Source organism: Oncorhynchus clarkii, chromosome 7, assembly GCF_045791955.1.
Source record: "Oncorhynchus clarkii lewisi isolate Uvic-CL-2024 chromosome 7, UVic_Ocla_1.0, whole genome shotgun sequence".
Classification (NCBI taxonomy): Eukaryota; Metazoa; Chordata; class Actinopteri; order Salmoniformes; family Salmonidae; genus Oncorhynchus; species Oncorhynchus clarkii.
The window spans coordinates 1,550,281-1,562,780 of NC_092153.1; the positions used below are offsets into that span (position 1 = coordinate 1,550,281).

Below are 12,500 nucleotides of genomic sequence, written 5' to 3' on the forward strand. Positions count from 1 at the left end.
TGATTACGGTGTAGGCTAACTGATTACGGTGTAGGCTAACTGATTACGGTGTAGACTAACTGTTTACGGTGTAGGCTAACTGATTACGGTGTAGACTAACTGATTACGGTGTAGACTAACTGATTACGGTGTAGACTGACTGATGTTACAGTGTAGACTAACTGATTACAGTGTAGACTAACTGATTACGGTGTAGACTAACTGATTACGGTGTAGACTAACTGATTACGGTGTAGGCTAACTGTTGTTACGTCGCCTGTACAGAAGAGCCAAGAACTCAGAATGACCCAGAACCTCTTTATCCACAGTCATTGCACCAGTGACCACAGTCCTATTTGTCTGGCAGTAGTTGGTAGAAACACTGCATTTACTGACCTTTAACAAGGAGTCTGGTCTCTCTGTCTCTCTCTCTCTCTCTCTCTCTCTCTCTCTCTCTCTCTCTCTCTCTCTCTCTCTCTCTCTCTCTGTCTCTCTCTCTCTCTCTCTCTGTCTCGCTCTCTCTTACTCTCTCTCACTCTCTCTTACTCTCTCTCACTCTCTTTCTCTCTCTGTCTCTCTCTCTCTCTCTCTCTCTCTCTCTCTCTCTCTCTCTCTCTCTCTCTCTCTCTCTCTCTCTCTCTCTGTCTCGCTCTCTCTTACTCTCTCTCACTCTCTTTCTCTCTCTGTCTCTCTCTCTCTCTCTCTCTGTCTCTGTCTCTGTCTCTCTCTCTCTTACTCTCTCTCTGTCTCTCTCTCTCTTACCCTCTCTCTCTCTCTCTTCCTCTCTCTCTCTCTCTGTCTCTCTCGCTCTCTCTCGCTCTCTCTCTCTGTCTATCTCTCTCTCTCTCTGTCTCTTTCTCTGTCTCTCTCTCTCTCGCTCTCTCTCTCTCTCTCTCTCTCTCTCTCTGTCTCTCTCTCTCTTACTCTCTCTCTCTCGCTCTCTCTCTCGCTCGCTCTCTCGCTCTCGCTCTCAATTCAATTCAAGGGGCTTTATTGACATGGGAAACATGTGTTAACATTGCCAAAGCAAGTGAGGTAGATAATATACAAAAGTGAAATAAACAATAAAAATGAACAGTAAACATTACACATACAGAAATTTCAAAACAATAAACATATATACATATATACAGTGTTGTAACAATGTACAAATGATTAAAGTACACAAGGGAAAATAAATAAGCATAAAAATGGGTTGTATTTACAATGGTGTTTGTTCTTCACTGGCTGACTCCGTCTCGCCACACTGTGACATGAGGGAGGGAGAGAAGCATGGAGGAGGGAGAGAAGCATGGGGAGGGAGAGAGGCATGGAGGAGGGAGAGAAGCATGGAGGAGGGAGAGAAGCATGGAGAAGGGAGAGAAGCATAGAGAGGGAGAGAAGCATTGAGGAGGGAGAGATGCTGCTGAATTCCTCCCTCTCCACACTGTGACATGGGGGAGGGAGAGAAGCATGGAGGAGGGAGAGAAGCATGGAGGAGGGAGAGAAGCATAGGGGAGGGAGAGAAGCAGGGGGAGGGAGAGAAGCATGGAGGAGGGAGAGAAGCATGGAGGAGGGAGAGAAGCATGGAAGAGGGAGAGAAGCATGGGGGAGGGAGAGATGCTGCTGAATCCCTCCCTCTCCACACTGTGTCATGCTGGAGGGAGAGAAGCATAGGGGAGGGAGAGAAGCATGGAGGAGGGAGAGAAGCATGGAGGAGGGAGAGAAGCATGGAGGAGGGAGAGAAGCATAGGGGAGGGAGAGAAGCATGGGGGAGGGAGAGAAGCATGGAGGAGGGAGAGAAACATAGAGGACGGAGAGAAGCACAAACATGTGACCATTGCTGGAAAAAAGACAACTACTGTTGTCCTGGTTACAGAGAGGAGAGCCACAGCTCTCTGTGAGGATGTCATGTATTTACAGCCCCTTTACAACCAGAGTAGACTGTAGGTCTGTAGTTGTAGTTGACGAGAGAGAGAGCTGTAGTTGTCTGACTGTTTTAATTATAGACTACCGTCTCAGTTGTCTGACTGTTTTAATTATAGACTACCGTCTCAGTTGTCTGACTGTTTTAATAGACTACCGTCTCAGTTGCCTGACTGTTTTAATTATAGACTACCATCTCAGTTGTCTGACTTTTAATTATAGACTACCGTCTCAGTAGTCTGACTGTTTTAATTATAGACTACCGTCTCAGTTGTCTGACTGTTTTAATTATAGACTACTGTCAGTTGTCTGACTGTTTTAATAGACTACCGTCTCAGTTGTCTGACTGTTTTAATTATAGACTACCGTCTCAGTTGTCTGACTGTTTTAATTATAGACTACCATCTCAGTTGTCTGACTGTTTTAATAGACTACCGTCTCAGTTGTCTGACTGTTTTAATAGACTACCGTCTCAGTTGTCTGACTGTTTTAATAGACTACCGTCTCAGTTGTCTGACTGTTTTAATTATAGACTACCATCTCAGTTGTCTGACTGTTTTAATAGACTACCGTCTCAGTTGTCTGATTGTTTTAATAGACTACCGTCTCAGTTGTCTGACTGTTTTAATTATAGACTATCGTGTCAGTTGTCTGACTGTTTTAATTATAGACTACCGTCTCAGTTGTCTGACTGTTTTAATTATAGACTACCGTGTCAGTTGTCTGACTGTTTTAATTATAGACTACCGTCTCAGTTGTCTGACTGTTTTAATTATAGACTACCGTCTCAGTTGTCTGACTGTTTTAATTATAGACTACCGTCTCAGTTGTCTGACTGTTTAATTTTAGACTACCGTCTCAGTTGTCTGACTGTTTTAATTATAGACTACCCTGTCAGTTGTCTGACTGTTTTAATTATAGACTACCCTGTCAGTTGTCTGACTGTTTTAATTATAGACTAACCTGTCAGTTGTCTGACTGTTTTAATAGACTACCGTCTCAGTTGTCTGACTGTTTTAATTATAGACTACCGTCTCAGTTGTCTGACTGTTTTAATAGACTACCGTCTCAGTTGTCTGACTGTTTTAATTATAGACTACCCTGTCAGTTGTCTGACTGTTTTAATTATAGACTACCCTGTCAGTTGTCTGACTGTTTTAATAGACTACCGTCTCAGTTGTCTGACTGTTTTAATTATAGACTACCGTCTCAGTTGTCTGACTGTTTTAATTATAGACTACCATCTCAGTTGTCTGACTGTTTTAATTATAGACTACCGTCTCAGTTGTCTGACTGTTTTAATTATAGACTACCTTGTCAGTTGTCTGACTGTTTTAATTATAGACTACCCCTGTCAGTTGTCTGACTGTTTTAATAGACTACCCTGTCAGTTGTCTGACTGTTTTAATAGACTACCCTGTCAGTTGTCTGACTGTTTTAATAGACTACCCTGTCAGTTGTCTGACTGTTTTAATAGACTACCGTGTCAGTTGTCTGACTGTTTTAATAGACTACCGTGTCAGTTGTCTGACTGTTTTAATAGACTACCGTGTCAGTTGTCTGACTAGACACTGTGTCTATAGTCCGGCTGCTAATGTAATGTAAAAGTCCATTTAAAACAAAGACATGTATTGTTTATTTGTTGTTATTGAGCAAAATAGTTACATTTATTGCGATAATACTATTTGTCCATATCGTCCAGGTCTATCTCTCTCTCTCTCTCACACACACACACACACACACACACACACACACACACACACACACACACACACACACACACTGTGTCAAGCACATTGCCAGACAGTGAACTCTGGAGTTTATTCACGAGGAAACAAATCAGGGACTGGTTTTGACCCGGGACACCAGTTGAGTGTAGTAATTATGATCAGGTAGACGAGATAAGAGGCAGGACAGGCTCGGTGTTTACGGTGAAATACCTCCTGGGGGTAGTCCTGAATCTAGACCTGGACTCCCCAACCCTCTTCCTGGAGGACGGTAGACCTCCAGGCTCGGTGTTTACAGTGAAATACCCCCTGGGGGGTCGTCCTGATTCTAGTCCTGGGCTCCCCAACCCTCTTCCTGGAGGACGGTAGACCTCCAGGCTCTGTGTTTACAGTGAAATACCCCCTGGGGGTAGTCCTGATTCTAGTCCTGGGCTCCCCAACCCTCTTCCTGGAGGACGGTAGACCTACAGGCTCGGTGTTTACAGTGAAATACCCCCTGGGGGTCGTCCTGATTCTAGACCTGGGCTCCCCAACCCTCTTCCTGGAGGACGGTAAGACCTCCAGGCTCGGTGTTTACAGTGAAATTCCCCCTGGGGGTTGTCCTGATTCTAAACCTGGGCTCCCCAACCCTCTTCCTGGAGGACAGTAAATCTCCAGGAAGAGGGTTGGACTGAAAACCCACAGGACAGTAGATCTCCAGGAAGAGGGTTGGACTGAAAACCCACAGGACAGTAGATCTCTAGGAAGAGGGTTGGACTGAACACCCACAGGACAGTAGATCTCCAGGAAGAGGGTTGGACTGAAAACCCACAGGACAGTAGATCTCTAGGAAGAGGGTTGGACTGAACACCCACAGGACAGTAGATCTCCAGGAAGAGGGTTGGACTGAAAACCCACAGGACAGTAGATCTCTAGGAAGAGGGTTGGACTGAACACCCACAGGACAGTAGATCTCCAGGAAGAGGGTTGGACTGAAAACCCACAGGACAGTAGATCTCCAGGAAGAGGGTTGGACTGAACACCCACAGGACAGTAGATCTCCAGGAAGAGGGTTGGACTGAAAACCTACAGGACAGTAGATCTCCAGGAAGAGGGTTGGACTGAAAACCTACAGGACAGTAGATCTCTAGGAAGAGGGTTGGACTGAACACCCACAGGACAGTAGATCTCCAGGAAGAGGGTTGGACTGAAAACCTACAGGACAGTAGATCTCCAGGAAGAGGGTTGGACTGAAAACCTACAGGACAGTAGATCTCCAGGAAGAGGGTTGGACTGAAAACCTACAGAACAGTAGATCTCCAGGAAGAGGGTTGGACTGAAAACCCACAGGACAGTAGATCTCCAGGAAGAGGGTTGGACTGAAAACCCACAGGACAGTAGCTCTCCAGGAAGAGGGTTGGACTGAAAACCTACAGGACGGTAGATCTCCAGGAAGAGGGTTGGACTGAAAACCCACAGGACAGTAGATCTCCAGGAAGAGGGTTGAACTGTAAACCTACAGGATGGTAGATCTCCAGGAAGAGGGTTGGACTGAAAACCCACAGGACAGTAGATCTCCAGGAAGAGAGTTGGACTGAAAACCTACAGGACAGTAGATCTCCAGGAAGAGGGTTGGACTGAAAACCTACAGGACAGTAGATCTCCAGGAAGAGGGTTGGACTGTAAACCTACAGGACGGTAGATCTCCAGGAAGAGGGTTGGACTGAAAACCCACAGGACATTAGATCTCCAGGAAGAGGGTTGAACTGTAAACCTACAGGATGGTAGATCTCCAGGAAGAGGGTTGGACTGAAAACCCACAGGACAGTAGATCTCCAGGAAGAGAGTTGGACTGAAAACCCACAGGACAGTAGATCTCCAGGAAGAGGGTTGGACTGCCCTGTTCTTGACAGACAAATCTTAATTTCTATGCTACAGACTCCAGAACTCAAGAGGTGATTTTAAACTTTTCAATTTAAGAGAACTAGCAGAGAGAGAGAGATAAAACTTCAGCCAACATTTTGTCACTGTGGCTTATAGAGAAATGTGACGTGTGCTGAGAAGCCTGAAATATATTTAGATACGCTGAAATTAAGACAACGCAAAACCAGGACGCTCTTGATATCCCTGAGGAATGGGATGATACACACACACACACACACACACACACACACACACACACACACACACACACACACACACTGAGTCACTCTCTAACACATGCACACACACACACACTGAGTCACTCTCTAACACACACACACACACACACACACACACACACACACACACACACTGAGTCACTCTCTAACACACGCACACACACACACACACTCTGTCCCTCAAACACAAACTAAAGGAACCTGTATCCCATCTAACCTCTCTACTACCCTATACACACTTAACATGTATACCTTCTAACCTCTACTACCCTGTACACACTTAACCTGTATACCTTCTAACCTCTCTACTACCCTGTACACACTTAACCTGTATACCTTCTAACCTCTACTACCCTGTACACACTTAACCTGTATACCTTCTAACCTCTCTACTACCCTGTACACACTTAACCAGTATCCCTTCTAACCTCTCTCCTGCCCTCTTAACCAGTATCCCTTCTATGCGTTCTACATACTTAACCAGTATCCCTTCTAACCTCTCTACCACCCTGTACACACTTAACCAGTATCCCTTCTAACCTTTCTACTACCCTGTACACACTTAACCAGTATCCCTTCTAACCTCTCTCCTACCCTCTTAACCAGTACCCCTTCTAACCTCTCTACCACGCTGTACACACTTAACCTGTATCCCTTCTAACCTCTCTACCACGCTGTACACACTTAACCTGTATCCCTTCTAACCTCTCTACCATGCTGTACACACTTAACCTGTATCCCTTCTAACCTCTCTACCACTCTGTACACACTTAACCAGTATCCCTTCTAACCTCTCTACCACTCTGTACACATTTAACCAGTATCCCTTCTAACCTCTCTACCACTCTGTACACACTTAATCTGTATCCCCTCTAACCTCTCTCCCACTCTCCACTCCGCTGGCAGAGTCTGTCTGAGTCCCAAATAGCAGCCTATTCCCCGGCCTATATAGTGCACTACTTTAGACTGGAGCCCGTTGGGCATTGAGCCCTGGTCTTAAAGTAGTGTGCTATATAGGGAATAGGGTGCCGTTTGGGACCTGGTGCCCTTCTAGACATTAGCCATTACTTACTGCTTGGAACGACTGTATTAAAACCACCTCTGCCAACCAATGCTGTGTTAACAGGAATGTTAGAGAGGAGTGGGAAAGAAATCAACCATAGAGAGAGAGAGAGACGTCTTTCTGGATCAGGCCAGACTCACAGGCCATCTGCACTCAAAACACTAAAAGAGCTTCATCTTTTTTTCCCAGAACAAAAGGTTTTGTGTCCCAAACACTACCCTATTCCCTCTGTAGTGCACTATTTTACACCACAGCCCTATGGGGCCTGATCAAATGGAGTGCCCTACATAGGGGAATAGGCTGAGAGAACGGCCATTTTGACTGCTCCTCTACTGCACCGCGCGGTGACCCGTGATGTTCAACAGCTTGTTTCTGAAGGTGACTTTAGGATGGTACAAGCCTGTGTCTGTCACAGTGAGGCCTGTGGCTCCCCCCCCCCCTCCCACAAGGCCTGGGTCTTGATCTGCGGCTCCTCTCCCCCACAAGGCCTGGGTCTTTCACAGTGAGGCATGTGTCTGTCACAGTGAGGCCTGTGTCTGTCACAGTGAGGCCTGTGGCTCCCCCCCCCCCCCCCCCACCAGGCCTGGGTCTTTCACAGTGAGGCCTGTGTCTGTCACAGTGAGGCCTGTCTGTCACAGTGAGGTCTGTGTCTGTCACAGTGAGGCCTGTGTCTGTCACAGTGAGGCCTGTGGCTCCTACCCCCCCACAAGGCCTGTGTCTGTCACAGTGAGGCCTGTGGCTCCCCCCCACAAGGCCTGTGTCTGTCACAGTGAGGCCTGTGGCTCCTACCCCCCCACAAGGCATGTGTCTGTCACAGTGAGGCATGTGGCTCCTCTCCCCCCACAAGGCCTGTGTCTGTCACAGTGAGGCCTGCGGCTCCTCTACCCCCACAAGGCCTGGGTCTGTCACAGTGAGGCCTGCGGCTCCTCTCCCCCACAAGGCCTGTGTCTGTCACAGTGAGGCCTGCGGCTCCTCTACCCCCACAAGGCCTGGGTCTGTCACAGTGAGGCCTGTGGCTCCTCTCCCCCCACAAGGCCTGGGTCTGTCACAGTGAGGCCTGTGGCTCCTCTCCCCCCACAAGGCCTGGGTCATGATCTGTGGCTCCTCTCCCCCCACAAGGCCTGGGTCTTGATCTGTGGCTCCTCTCCCCCCACAAGGCCTGTGTCTGTCACAGTGAGGCCTGTGGCTCCTCTCCCCCCACAAGGCCTGTGTCTGTCACAGTGAGGTCTGCGGCTCCTCTCCCCCCACAAGGCCTGGGTCTGTCACAGTGAGGCCTGTGGCTCCTCTCCCCCACAAGGCCTGGGTCTTGATCTATGGCTCCTCTCCCCCCACAAGGCCTGGGTCTTGATCTGTGGCTCCTCTCCCCCCACAAGGCCTGGGTCTTGATCTATGGCTCCTCTCCCCCCCCAAGGCCTGGGTCTTGATCTGTGGCTCCTCTCCCCCCACAAGGCCTGTGTCTGTCACAGTGAGGCCTGTGGCTCCTCTCCCCCCACAAGGCCTGTGTCTGTCACAGTGAGGTCTGCGGCTCCTCTCCCCCCACAAGGCCTGGGTCTGTCACAGTGAGGCCTGTGGCTCCTCTCCCCCACAAGGCCTGGGTCTTGATCTATGGCTCCTCTCCCCCCACAAGGCCTGGGTCTTGATCTGTGGCTCCTCTCCCCCCACAAGGCCTGGGTCTTGATCTATGGCTCCTCTCCCCCCACAAGGCCTGGGTCTTGATCTGTGGCTCCTCTCCCCCCACAAGGCCTGTGTCTGTCACAGTGAGGCCTGTGGCTCCTCTCCCCCCACAAGGCCTGTGTCTGTCACAGTGAGGTCTGCGGCTCCTCTCCCCCCACAAGGCCTGGGTCTGTCACAGTGAGGCCTGTGGCTCCTCTCCCCCCACAAGGCCTGGGTCTTGATCTGTGGCTCCTCTCCCCCCAACAAGGCCTTTTGTTGAAGGCTGATTGTCTACTTCCTGTTTTCCTCTAATTGGGACGCTCAAAATGTCCGCCGATCCACCCATTATGGCATCGTTGACCTGAATGGAGATGTCTGTTCTACTCGTTCTGAGACTGTTCTGTCAGCAGGATGTGTGTTGAGTGTTCTGGTCCAGTGGAGGTGGTGTGGTGAGGACAGAGATGCATGCTGGGTGGAGACACAGGAAGCAGGGCTATGACTGGTGTTGAGTGTTCTGGTCCAGTGGAGGTGACGTGGTGAGGACAGAGATGCATGCTGGGTGGAGACACAGGAAGCAGGGCTATGACTGAATCCTTTAACATTCATATATTCCCCTGTTTTACTCGCTCCCCACTGAGGCTAACGCTGTCAGACTGTTCAGCATCGATATACAGTGGAGACCAGGACACTGCTGGTTAGTTAGAGCCCCTGCTAGCTGTGGACAGGACACTACAGAACACTGCTGGTTAGTTAGAGCCCCTACTGGCTGTGGACAGGACACTACAGGACACTGCTGGGTAGTTAGAGCCCCTGCTAGCTGTGGACAGGACACTACAGGACACTGCTGGTTAGTTAGAGCCCCTACTGGCTGTGGACAGGACACTACAGGACACTGCTGGTTAGTTAGAGCCCCTACCGGCTGTGGACAGGACACTACAGGACACTGCTGGGTAGTTAGAGCCCCTGCTAGCTGTGGACAGGACACTACAGGACACTACTGGTTAGTTAGAGCCCCTGCTAGCTGTGGACAGGACACTGCTGGATAGTTAGAGCCCATACTAGCTGTCGACAGGACACTGCTGGTTAGTTAGAGCCCCTACTGGCTGTGGACAGGACACTACTGGTTAGTTAGAGCCCCTACTGGCTGTGGACAGGACACTACAGGACACTGCTGGTTAGTTAGAGCCCCTACTGGCTGTGGACAGGACACTGCTGGTTAGTTAGAGTCCCTGCTAGCTGTGGACAGGACACTACAGGACACTACTGGTTAGTTAGAGCCCCTACTGGCTGTGGACAGGACACTACTGGTTAGTTAGAGCCCCTACTGGCTGTGGACAGGACACTACGGGACACTGCTGGTTAGTTAGAGCTCCTGCTAGCTGTGGACAGGACACTACTGGTTAGTTAGAGCCCCTACTAGTTGTAGACAGGACACTACAGGACACTACTGGTTAGTTAGAGCCCCTACTGGCTGTGGACAGGACACTACTGGTTAGTTAGAGCCCCTACTGGCTGTGGACAGGACACTACGGGACACTGCTGGTTAGTTAGAGCTCCTGCTAGCTGTGGACAGGACACTACTGGTTAGTTAGAGCCCCTACTAGCTGTGGACAGGACACTGCTGGTTAGTTAGAGTCCCTACTGTCTGTGGACAGGACACTACAGGACACTGCTGGTTAGTTAGAGCCCCTACTGGCTGTGGACAGGACACTGCTGGTTAGTTAGAGTCCCTGCTAGCTGTATACAGGACACTGCTGGTTAGTTAGAGCCTCTGCTAGCTTTAGACCGGACACTGCTGGTTAGTTAGAGCTCCTGCTAGCTGTAGACAGGACACTGCTGGTTAGTTAGAGTCCCTGCTAGCTGTAGACAGGACACTACAGGACACTGCTGGTTAGTTAGAGCCCCTACTAGTTGGTGACAGGACACTACAGGACACTGCTGGTTAGTTAGAGCCCCTACTAGCTGTGGACAGGACACTGCTGGTTAGTTAGAGTCCCTACTGTCTGTGGACAGGACACTACAGGACACTGCTGGTTAGTTAGAGCCCCTACTGGCTGTGGACAGGACACTGCTGGTTAGTTAGAGTCCCTGCTAGCTGTGGACAGGACACTACAGGACACTGCTGGTTAGTTAGAGCCCCTGCTAGCTGTAGACAGGACACTGCTGGTTAGTTTGAGCCCCTGCTAGCTGTAGACAGGACACTGCTGGTTAGTTAGAGCCTCTGCTAGCTTTAGACCGGACACATCTGGTTAGTTAGAGCCCCTGCTAGCTGTAGACAGGACACTGCTGGTTAGTTAGAGCCTCTGCTAGCTTTAGACCGGACACATCTGGTTAGTTAGAGTCCCTGCTAGCTGTAGACAGGACACTACAGGACACTGCTGGTTAGTTAGAGTCCCTGCTAGCTGTGGACAGGACACTACAGGACACTGCTGGTTAGTTAGAGCTCCTGCTAGCTGTGGACAGGACACTACAGGACACTGCTGATTAGTTAGAGTCCATGCTAGCTGTAGACAGGACACTACAGGACACTGCTGGTTAGTTAGAGCCCCTGCTAGCTGTGGACAGGACACTACAGGACACTGCTGGTTAGTCCCTGATAGGTGTGGACAGGACACTGCTGGTTAGTTGGAGTCCCTGCTAGCTGTAGACAGGACACTGCTGATTGGTTGGAGTCCCTGCTAGCTGTAGACAGGACACTACAGGACACTGCTGGTTAGTTAGAGCCCCTACTAGCTGTGGACAGGACACTGCTGGTTAGTTAGAGCCCCTGCTAGCTGTGGACAGGACACTACAGGACACTGCTGGTTAGTTAGAGTCCCTGCTAGCTGTAGATAGGACACTACAGGACACTGCTGGTTAGTTAGAGCCCCTGCTAGCTGTGGACAGGACACTACAGGACACTGCTGGTTAGTTAGAGCCCCTACTGGCTGTGGACAGGACACTGGCTGTGGACAGGACCAGAGGGCTCGGTCATTACGTAGTGGAGGGAGTCCTTCATGAGGAGATGGTCTTTGTATGTCAAAGAGGACCAGAGGGCTCGGTCATTACGTAGTGGAGGGAGTCCTTCATGAGTAGATGGTCTTTGTTTGTCAAAGAGGACCAGAGGGCTCGGTCATTACGTAATGGAGGGAGTCCTTCATGAGGAGATGGTCTTTGTTTGTCAAAGAGGACCAGAGGGCTCGGTCATTACGTAATGGAGGGAGTCCTTCATGAGGAGATGGTCTTTGTTTGTCAAAGAGGACCAGAGGGCTCGGTCATTACGTAATGGAGGGAGTCCTTCATGAGGAGATGGTCTTTGTTTGTCAAAGAGGACCAGAGGGCTCGGTCATTACGTAATGGAGGGAGTCCTTCATGAGGAGATGGTCTTTGTTTGTCAAAGAGGACCAGAGGGCTCGGTCATTACGTAATGGAGGGAGTCCTTCATGAGGAGATGGTTTTTGTTTGCCAAAGAGGACCAGAGGGCTCGGTCATTACGTAGTGGAGGGAGTCCTTCATGAGGAGATGGTCTTTGTTTGTCAAAGAGGACCAGAGGGCTCGGTCATTACGTAGTGGAGGGAGGTGTCCTCTGGAAGCATTCCATTATCCCTCAGATCAGTCAAGAGCCTCCATCCATCTCTCCGTACGGAGCAGAGCAGGCTCGCTGTTAAAATGGAGTGGCTGCTTCAGGCTGGCTGTTAAAATGGAGAGGCTGCTGCAGGCTCACTGTTATAATGGAGAGGCTGCTGCAGGCTCGCTGTTATAATGGAGTGGCTGCTGCAGGCTCGCTGTTATAATGGAGAGGCTGCTGCAGGCTCACTGTTATAATGGAGTGGCTGCTGCAGGCTCACTGTTATAATGGAGAGGCTGCTGCAGGCTCACTGTTATAATGGAGAGGCTGTTATAATGGAGAGGCTGCTGCAGGCTCACTGTTATAATGGAGAGGCTGCTGCAGGCTCACTGTTATAATTGAGAGGCTGCTGCAGGCTCACTGTTATAATGGAGAGGCTGCTGCAGGCTCACTGTTATAATGGAGAGGCTGCTGCAGGCTCGCTG

At 49.7% G+C, this 12,500-nt stretch overlaps 1 protein-coding gene across 1 annotated transcript in view; it reads left to right on the top strand.

The window, feature by feature from the left end:
* The window catches only part of LOC139414026 (protein diaphanous homolog 3-like), a 618,119-nt gene that overhangs the window by 458,314 nt on the left and 147,305 nt on the right, over positions 1-12,500 (top strand). The gene's annotated exons all lie outside the window — the stretch shown is intronic.